The following is a 10,000-nucleotide window of genomic DNA, read 5'->3' as shown; positions in this document are numbered from 1 at the left end:
CCTGGCGGTTTCCTTGGCTTATCCTGGCCAGTCTTTATCCTCATCCTGGCGGTTTCCTTGGCTTATCCTGGCCAGTCTTTATCCTCATCCTGGCGGTTTCCTTGGCTTATCCTGGCCAGTCTTTATCCTCATCCTGGCGGTTTCCTTGGCTTATCCTGGCCAGTCTTTATCCTCATCCTGGCGGTTTCCTTGGCTTATCCTGGCCAGTCTTTATCCTCATCCTGGCGGTTTCCTTGGCTTATCCTGGCCAGTCTTTATCCTCATCCTGGCGGTTTCCTTGGCTTATCCTGGCCAGTCTTTATCCTCATCCTGGCGGTTTCCTTGGCTTATCCTGGCCAGTCTTTATCCTCATCCTGGCGGTTTCCTTGGCTTATCCTGGCCAGTCTTTATCCTCATCCTGGCGGTTTCCTTGGCTTATCCTGGCCAGTCTTTATCCTCATCCTGGCGGTTTCCTTGGCTTATCCTGGCCAGTCTTTATCCTCATCCTGGCGGTTTCCTTGGCTTATCCTGGCCAGTCTTTATCCTCATCCTGGCGGTTTCCTTGGCTTATCCTGGCCAGTCTTTATCCTCATCCTGGCGGTTTCCTTGGCTTATCCTGGCCAGTCTTTCTCCTCATCCTGGCGGTTTCCTTGGCTTATCCTGGCCAGTCTTTATCCTCATCCTGGCGGTTTCCTTGGCTTATCCTGGCCAGTCTTTATCCTCATCCTGGCGGTTTCCTTGGCTTATCCTGGCCAGTCTTTATCCTCATCCTGGCGGTTTCCTTGGCTTATCCTGGCCAGTCTTTCTCCTCATCCTGGCGGTTTCCTTGGCTTATCCTGGCCAGTCTTTATCCTCATCCTGGCGGTTTCCTTGGCTTATCCTGGCCAGTCTTTATCCTCATCCTGGCGGTTTCCTTGGCTTATCCTGGCCAGTCCTTATTCTTATCCTGGCGGTTTCCTTGGCTTATCCTGGCCAGTCTTTATCCTCATCCTGGCGGTTTCCTTGGCTTATCCTGGCCAGTCTTTATCCTCATCCTGGCGGTTTCCTTGGCTTATCCTGGCCAGTCTTTATCCTCATCCTGGCGGTTTCCTTGGCTTATCCTGGCCAGTCTTTATCCTCATCCTGGCGGTTTCCTTGGCTTATCCTGGTCAGTCTTTATCCTCATCCTGGCGGTTTCCTTGGCTTATCCTGGCCAGTCTTTATCCTCATCCTGGCGGTTTCCTTGGCTTATCCTGGCCAGTCTTTATCCTCATCCTGGCGGTTTCCTTGGCTTATCCTGGCCAGTCTTTATCCTCATCCTGGCGGTTTCCTTGGCTTATCCTGGCCAGTCTTTATCCTCATCCTGGCGGTTTCCTTGGCTTATCCTGGCCAGTCTTTATCCTCATCCTGGCGGTTTCCTTGGCTTATCCTGGCCAGTCTTTATCCTCATCCTGGCGGTTTCCTTGGCTTATCCTGGCCAGTCTTTATCCTCATCCTGGCGGTTTCCTTGGCTTATCCTGGCCAGTCTTTATCCTCATCCTGGCGGTTTCCTTGGCTTATCCTGGCCAGTCTTTATCCTCATCCTGGCGGTTTCCTTGGCTTATCCTGGCCAGTCTTTATCCTCATCCTGGCGGTTTCCTTGGCTTATCCTGGCCAGTCTTTATCCTCATCCTGGCGGTTTCCTTGGCTTATCCTGGCCAGTCTTTATCCTCATCCTGGCGGTTTCCTTGGCTTATCCTGGCCAGTCTTTATCCTCATCCTGGCGGTTTCCTTGGCTTATCCTGGCCAGTCTTTATCCTCATCCTGGCGGTTTCCTTGGCTTATCCTGGCCAGTCTTTATCCTCATCCTGGCGGTTTCCTTGGCTTATCCTGGCCAGTCTTTATCCTCATCCTGGCGGTTTCCTTGGCTTATCCTGGCCAGTCTTTATCCTCATCCTGGCGGTTTCCTTGGCTTATCCTGGCCAGTCTTTATCCTCATCCTGGCGGTTTCCTTGGCTTATCCTGGCCAGTCTTTATCCTCATCCTGGCGGTTTCCTTGGCTTATCCTGGCCAGTCTTTATCCTCATCCTGGCGGTTTCCTTGGCTTATCCTGGCCAGTCTTTATCCTCATCCTGGCGGTTTCCTTGGCTTATCCTGGCCAGTCTTTATCCTCATCCTGGCGGTTTCCTTGGCTTATCCTGGCCAGTCTTTATCCTCATCCTGGCGGTTTCCTTGGCTTATCCTGGCCAGTCTTTATCCTCATCCTGGCGGTTTCCTTGGCTTATCCTGGCCAGTCTTTATCCTCATCCTGGCGGTTTCCTTGGCTTATCCTGGCCAGTCTTTATCCTCATCCTGGCGGTTTCCTTGGCTTATCCTGGCCAGTCTTTATCCTCATCCTGGCGGTTTCCTTGGCTTATCCTGGCCAGTCTTTATCCTCATCCTGGCGGTTTCCTTGGCTTATCCTGGCCAGTCTTTATCCTCATCCTGGCGGTTTCCTTGGCTTATCCTGGCCAGTCTTTCTCCTCATCCTGGCGGTTTCCTTGGCTTATCCTGGCCAGTCTTTATCCTCATCCTGGCGGTTTCCTTGGCTTATCCTGGCCAGTCCTTATCCTCATCCTGGCGGTTTCCTTGGCTTATCCTGGCCAGTCTTTATCCTCATCCTGGCGGTTTCCTTGGCTTATCCTGGCCAGTCTTTATCCTCATCCTGGCGGTTTCCTTGGCTTATCCTGGCCAGTCTTTATCCTCATCCTGGCGGTTTCCTTGGCTTATCCTGGCCAGTCTTTATCCTCATCCTGGCAGTTTCCTTGGCTTATCCTGGCCAGTCCTTATCCTCATCCTGGCGGTTTCCTTGGCTTATCCTGGCCAGTCCTTATTCTTATCCTGGCGGTTTCCTTGGCTTATCCTGGCCAGTCTTTATCCTCATCCTGGCGGTTACCTTGGCTTATCCTGGCCAGTCTTTATCCTCATCCTGGCGGTTTCCTTGGCTTATCCTGGCCAGTCTTTATCCTCATCCTGGCGGTTTCCTTGGCTTATCCTGGCCAGTCTTTATCCTCATCCTGGCGGTTTCCTTGGCTTATCCTGGCCAGTCTTTATCCTCATCCTGGCGGTTTCCTTGGCTTATCCTGGCCAGTCTTTATCCTCATCCTGGCGGTTTCCTTGGCTTATCCTGGCCAGTCTTTATCCTCATCCTGGCGGTTTCCTTGGCTTATCCTGGCCAGTCTTTATCCTCATCCTGGCGGTTTCCTTGGCTTATCCTGGCCAGTCTTTATCCTCATCCTGGCGGTTTCCTTGGCTTATCCTGGCCAGTCTTTATCCTCATCCTGGCGGTTTCCTTGGCTTATCCTGGCCAGTCTTTATCCTCATCCTGGCGGTTTCCTTGGCTTATCCTGGCCAGTCTTTATCCTCATCCTGGCGGTTTCCTTGGCTTATCCTGGCCAGTCTTTATCCTCATCCTGGCGGTTTCCTTGGCTTATCCTGGCCAGTCTTTATCCTCATCCTGGCGGTTTCCTTGGCTTATCCTGCCCAGTCTTTATCCTCATCCTGGCGGTTTCCTTGGCTTATCCTGGCCAGTCTTTATCCTCATCCTGGCGGTTTCCTTGGCTTATCCTGGCCAGTCTTTATCCTCATCCTGGCGGTTTCCTTGGCTTATCCTGGCCAGTCTTTATCCTCATCCTGGCGGTTTCCTTGGCTTATCCTGGCCAGTCTTTATCCTCATCCTGGCGGTTTCCTTGGCTTATCCTGGCCAGTCTTTATCCTCATCCTGGCGGTTTCCTTGGCTTATCCTGGCCAGTCTTTATCCTCATCCTGGCGGTTTCCTTGGCTTATCCTGGCCAGTCTTTATCCTCATCCTGGCGGTTTCCTTGGCTTATCCTGGCCAGTCTTTATCCTCATCCTGGCGGTTTCCTTGGCTTATCCTGGCCAGTCTTTATCCTCATCCTGGCGGTTGCCTTGGCTTATCCTGGCCAGTCTTTATCCTCATCCTGGCGGTTGCCTTGGCTTATCCTGGCCAGTCTTTATCCTCATCCTGGCGGTTGCCTTGGCTTATCCTGGCCAGTCTTTATCCTCATCCTGGCGGTTGCCTTGGCTTATCCTGGCCAGTCTTTATCCTCATCCTGGCGGTTGCCTTGGCTTATCCTGGCCAGTCTTTATCCTCATCCTGGCGGTTTCCTTGGCTTATCCTGGCCAGTCTTTATCCTCATCCTGGCGGTTTCCTTGGCTTATCCTGGCCAGTCTTTATCCTCATCCTGGCGGTTGCCTTGGCTTATCCTGGCCAGTCTTTATCCTCATCCTGGCGGTTGCCTTGGCTTATCCTGCCCAGTCTTTATCCTCATCCTGGCGGTTGCCTTGGCTTATCCTGGCCAGTCTTTATCCTCATCCTGGCGGTTGCCTTGGCTTATCCTGGCCAGTCTTTATCCTCATCCTGGCGGTTGCCTTGGCTTATCCTGGCCAGTCTTTATCCTCATCCTGGCGGTTGCCTTGGCTTATCCTGGCCAGTCCTTATTCTTATCCTGGCGGTTGCCTTGGCTTATCCTGGCCAGTCTTTATCCTCATCCTGGCGGTTTCCTTGGCTTATCCTGGCCAGTCTTTATCCTCATCCTGGCGGTTTCCTTGGCTTATCCTGGCCAGTCTTTATCCTCATCCTGGCGGTTGCCTTGGCTTATCCTGCCCAGTCTTTATCCTCATCCTGGCGGTTGCCTTGGCTTATCCTGCCCAGTCTTTATCCTCATCCTGGCGGTTGCCTTGGCTTATCCTGCCCAGTCTTTATCCTCATCCTGGCGGTTGCCTTGGCTTATCCTGCCCAGTCTTTATCCTCATCCTGGCGGTTTCCTTGGCTTATCCTGGCCAGTCTTTATCCTCATCCTGGCGGTTTCCTTGGCTTATCCTGGCCAGTCTTTATCCTCATCCTGGCGGTTGCCTTGGCTTATCCTGGCCAGTCTTTATCCTCATCCTGGCGGTTTCCTTGGCTTATCCTGGCCAGTCTTTATCCTCATCCTGGCGGTTTCCTTGGCTTATCCTGGCCAGTCTTTATCCTCATCCTGGCGGTTTCCTTGGCTTATCCTGGCCAGTCTTTATCCTCATCCTGGCGGTTTCCTTGGCTTATCCTGGCCAGTCTTTATCCTCATCCTGGCGGTTTCCTTGGCTTATCCTGGCCAGTCTTTATCCTCATCCTGGCGGTTTCCTTGGCTTATCCTGGCCAGTCTTTATCCTCATCCTGGCGGTTTCCTTGGCTTATCCTGGCCAGTCTTTATCCTCATCCTGGCGGTTTCCTTGGCTTATCCTGGCCAGTCTTTATCCTTATCCTGGCGGTTGCCTTGGCTTATTCTGGCCAGTCCTTATTCTTATCCTGGCGGTTTCCTTGGCTTATCCTGGCCAGTCTTTATCCTCAAACCTGGCGGTTTCCTTGGCTTATCCTGGCCAGTCTTTATCCTCATCCTGGCGGTTTCCTTGGCTTATCCTGGCCAGTCTTTATCCTCATCCTGGCGGTTTCCTTGGCTTATCCTGGCCAGTCTTTATCCTCATCCTGGCGGTTTCCTTGGCTTATCCTGGCCAGTCTTTATCCTCATCCTGGCGGTTTCCTTGGCTTATCCTGGCCAGTCTTTATCCTCATCCTGGCGGTTTCCTTGGCTTATCCTGGCCAGTCTTTATCCTCATCCTGGCGGTTTCCTTGGCTTATCCTGGCCAGTCTTTATCCTCATCCTGGCGGTTTCCTTGGCTTATCCTGGCCAGTCTTTATCCTCATCCTGGCGGTTTCCTTGGCTTATCCTGGCCAGTCTTTATCCTCATCCTGGCGGTTTCCTTGGCTTATCCTGGCCAGTCTTTATCCTCATCCTGGCGGTTTCCTTGGCTTATCCTGGCCAGTCTTTATCCTCATCCTGGCGGTTTCCTTGGCTTATCCTGGCCAGTCCTTATTCTTATCCTGGCGGTTTCCTTGGCTTATCCTGGCCAGTCCTTATTCTTATCCTGGCGGTTTCCTTGGCTTATCCTGGCCAGTCTTTATCCTCATCCTGGCGGTTTCCTTGGCTTATCCTGGCCAGTCTTTATCCTTATCTTGGCGGTTGCCTTGGCTTATTCTGGCCAGTCCTTATTCTTATCCTGGCGGTTTCCTTGGCTTATCCTGGCCAGTCTTTATCCTCATCCTGGCGGTTTCCTTGGCTTATCCTGGCCAGTCTTTATCCTCATCCTGGCGGTTTCCTTGGCTTATCCTGGCCAGTCTTTATCCTTATCCTGGCGGTTGCCTTGGCTTATTCTGGTCAGTCCTTATTCTTATCCTGGCGGTTTCCTTGGCTTATCCTGTCCAGTCTTTATCCTCATCCTGGCGGTTTCCTTGGCTTATCCTGGCCAGTCTTTATCCTTATCCTGGCGGTTGCCTTGGCTTATTCTGGCCAGTCTTTATCCTTATCCTGGCGGTTGCCTTGTCTTATTCTGGCCAGTCCTTATTCTTATCCTGGCGGTTTCCTTGGCTTATCCTGGCCAGTCTTTATCCTCATCCTGGCGGTTTCCTTGGCTTATCCTGGCCAGTCTTTATCCTTATCCTGGCGGTTGCCTTGGCTTATTCTGGCCAGTCCTTATTCTTATCCTGGCGGTTTCCTTGGCTTATCCTGGCCAGTCTTTATCCTCATCCTGGCGGTTTCCTTGGCTTATCCTGGCCAGTCTTTATCCTTATCCTGGCGGTTGCCTTGGCTTATTCTGGCCAGTCCTTATTCTTATCCTGGCGGTTTCCTTGGCTTATCCTGGCCAGTCTTTATCCTCATCCTGGCGGTTTCCTTGGCTTATCCTGGCCAGTCTTTATCCTCATCCTGGCGGTTGCCTTGGCTTATTCTGGCCAGTCCTTATTCTTATCCTGGCGGTTTCCTTGGCTTATCCTGGCCAGTCTTTATCCTCATCCTGGCGGTTTCCTTGGCTTATCCTGGCCAGTCTTTATCCTCATCCTGGCGGTTTCCTTGGCTTATCCTGGCCAGTCTTTATCCTCATCCTGGCGGTTTCCTTGGCTTATCCTGGCCAGTCTTTATCCTCATCCTGGCGGTTTCCTTGGCTTATCCTGTCCAGTCTTTCTCCTCATCCTGGCGGTTTCCTTGGCTTATCCTGGCCAGTCTTTATCCTCATCCTGGCGGTTTCCTTGGCTTATCCTGCCCAGTCTTTATCCTTATCCTGGCGGTTGCCTTGGCTTATCCTGGCCAGTCTTTATCCTCATCCTGGCGGTTTCCTTGGCTTATCCTGGCCAGTCTTTATCCTCATCCTGGCGGTTTCCTTGGCTTATCCTGGCCAGTCTTTATCCTCATCCTGGCGGTTTCCTTGGCTTATCCTGGCCAGTCTTTATCCTCATCCTGGCGGTTTCCTTGGCTTATCCTGGCCAGTCTTTATCCTCATCCTGGCGGTTTCCTTGGCTTATCCTGGCCAGTCTTTATCCTCATCCTGGCGGTTTCCTTGGCTTATTCTGGCCAGTCTTTATCCTCATCCTGGCGGTTTCCTTGGCTTATCCTGGCCAGTCTTTATCCTCATCCTGGCGGTTTCCTTGGCTTATCCTGGCCAGTCTTTATCCTCATCCTGGCGGTTTCCTTGGCTTATCCTGGCCAGTCTTTATCCTCATCCTGGCGGTTTCCTTGGCTTATCCTGGCCAGTCTTTATCCTCATCCTGGCGGTTTCCTTGGCTTATCCTGGCCAGTCTTTATCCTCATCCTGGCGGTTTCCTTGGCTTATCCTGGCCAGTCTTTATCCTCATCCTGGCGGTTTCCTTGGCTTATCCTGGCCAGTCTTTATCCTCATCCTGGCGGTTTCCTTGGCTTATCCTGGCCAGTCTTTATCCTCATCCTGGCGGTTTCCTTGGCTTATCCTGGCCAGTCTTTATCCTCATCCTGGCGGTTTCCTTGGCTTATCCTGGCCAGTCTTTATCCTCATCCTGGCGGTTTCCTTGGCTTATCCTGGCCAGTCTTTATCCTCATCCTGGCGGTTGCCTTGGCTTATTCTGGCCAGTCCTTATTCTTATCCTGGCGGTTTCCTTGGCTTATCCTGGCCAGTCTTTATCCTCATCCTGGCGGTTTCCTTGGCTTATCCTGGCCAGTCTTTATCCTCATCCTGGCGGTTTCCTTGGCTTATCCTGGCCAGTCTTTATCCTCATCCTGGCGGTTTCCTTGGCTTATCCTGGCCAGTCTTTATCCTCATCCTGGCGGTTTCCTTGGCTTATCCTGGCCAGTCTTTATCCTCATCCTGGCGGTTTCCTTGGCTTATCCTGGCCAGTCTTTATCCTCATCCTGGCGGTTTCCTTGGCTTATCCTGGCCAGTCTTTATCCTCATCCTGGCGGTTTCCTTGGCTTATCCTGGCCAGTCTTTATCCTCATCCTGGCGGTTTCCTTGGCTTATCCTGGCCAGTCTTTATCCTCATCCTGGCGGTTTCCTTGGCTTATCCTGGCCAGTCTTTATCCTCATCCTGGCGGTTTCCTTGGCTTATCCTGGCCAGTCTTTATCCTTATCCTGGCGGTTTCCTTGACTTATCCTGGCCAGTCTTTATCCTCATCCTGGCGGTTTCCTTGGCTTATCCTGACCAGTCTTTATCCTCATCCTGGCGGTTTCCTTGGCTTATCCTGGCCAGTCTTTATCCTTATCCTGGCGGTTTCCTTGGCTTATCCTGGCCAGTCTTTATCCTCATCCTGGCGGTTTCCTTGGCTTATCCTGGCCAGTCTTTATCCTCATCCTGGCGGTTTCCTTGGCTTATCCTGGCCAGTCTTTATCCTCATCCTGGCGGTTTCCTTGGCTTATCCTGGCCAGTCTTTATCCTCATCCTGGCGGTTTCCTTGGCTTATCCTGGCCAGTCCTTATCCTTATACTGGCGGTTTCATCCTTATCCTGGCGGTTTCTTTGGCTTATCCTGCCCAGTCTTTATCCTTATCCTGGCGGTTTCATCCTTATCCTGGCGGTTTCTTTGGTCTATCCTGCCCAGTCCTTATCCTTATCCTGACGGTTTCCTTGGCTTATCCTGGCCAGTCCTTATCCTTATCCTGGCGGTTTCATCCTTATCCTGGCGGTTTCTTTGGCCTATCCTGCCCAATCCTAATCCTCATCCTGGCGGTTTCCTTGGCCTATCCTCCTGCCCAGTCTTTATCCTTATCCTGGCGGTTTCATCCTTATCCTGGCGGTTTCCTTGGCCTATCCTGCCCAATCCTTATCCTTATCCTGGCGGTTTCATCCTTATCCTAGCGGTTTCCTTGTCCTAGCCTGCCCAGTCCTTATCCTTATCCTGGCGGTTTCCTTGGCTTATCCTTCTGCCCAATCCTTATCCTTATCATGCCCAGCCCTTATCCTTATCCTGGCGGTTTCCTTGGCCTATCCTGCCCAATCCTTATCCTATCCTGCCCAGCCCTTATCCTTATCCTTGCGGTTTCCTTGGCCTATCCTGCCCAATCCTTATCCTTATCCTGCCCAATCCTTATCCTTATCCTGGCGGTTTCCTTATCCTATCCTGCCCAATCCTTATCCTGGCGGTTTCCTTATCCTATCCAGTCCAGCCCTTATCCTTATCCTGGTGGTTTCCTTGGCCTATCCTGCCCAATCCTTATCCTATCCTGGCCAGCCCTTATCCTGGCGGTTTCCTTGGCCTATCCTGCCCAATCCTTATCCTTATCCTGCCCAATCCTTATCCTTATCCTGCCCAATCCTTATCCTGGCGGTTTCCTTATCCTATCCTGCCCAGCCCTTATCCTGGCGGTTTCCTTGGCCTATCCTGCCCAATCCTTATCCTATCCTTCCCAGCCCTTATCCTGGCGGTTTCCTTGGCCTATCCTACCCAATCCTTATCCTGCCCAATCCTTATCCTTATCCTGGCGGTTTCCTTATCCTATCTTGCCCAATCCTTATCCTTATCCTGGCGGTTTCCTTATCCTATCCTGCCCAATCATCATCCTTATCCTAGCGGTTTCCTTGGCCTATCCTACCCAGTCCTTATCCTTATCCTATCCTATCCCGCCCGATCCTTATGTCGGTTTCCTTTGCCTATCTTGAACAATCCTTATCCTTGTCCTGGCGGTTTTCTCAAGATTGGGTTATTTCGCTAAGCGCTCTACCACACCTC

Source organism: Penaeus vannamei, chromosome 2 (assembly GCF_042767895.1).
Source record: "Penaeus vannamei isolate JL-2024 chromosome 2, ASM4276789v1, whole genome shotgun sequence".
In the NCBI taxonomy this organism is placed as follows: domain Eukaryota; kingdom Metazoa; phylum Arthropoda; class Malacostraca; order Decapoda; family Penaeidae; genus Penaeus; species Penaeus vannamei.
This window is presented reverse-complemented; position numbering follows the sequence as displayed.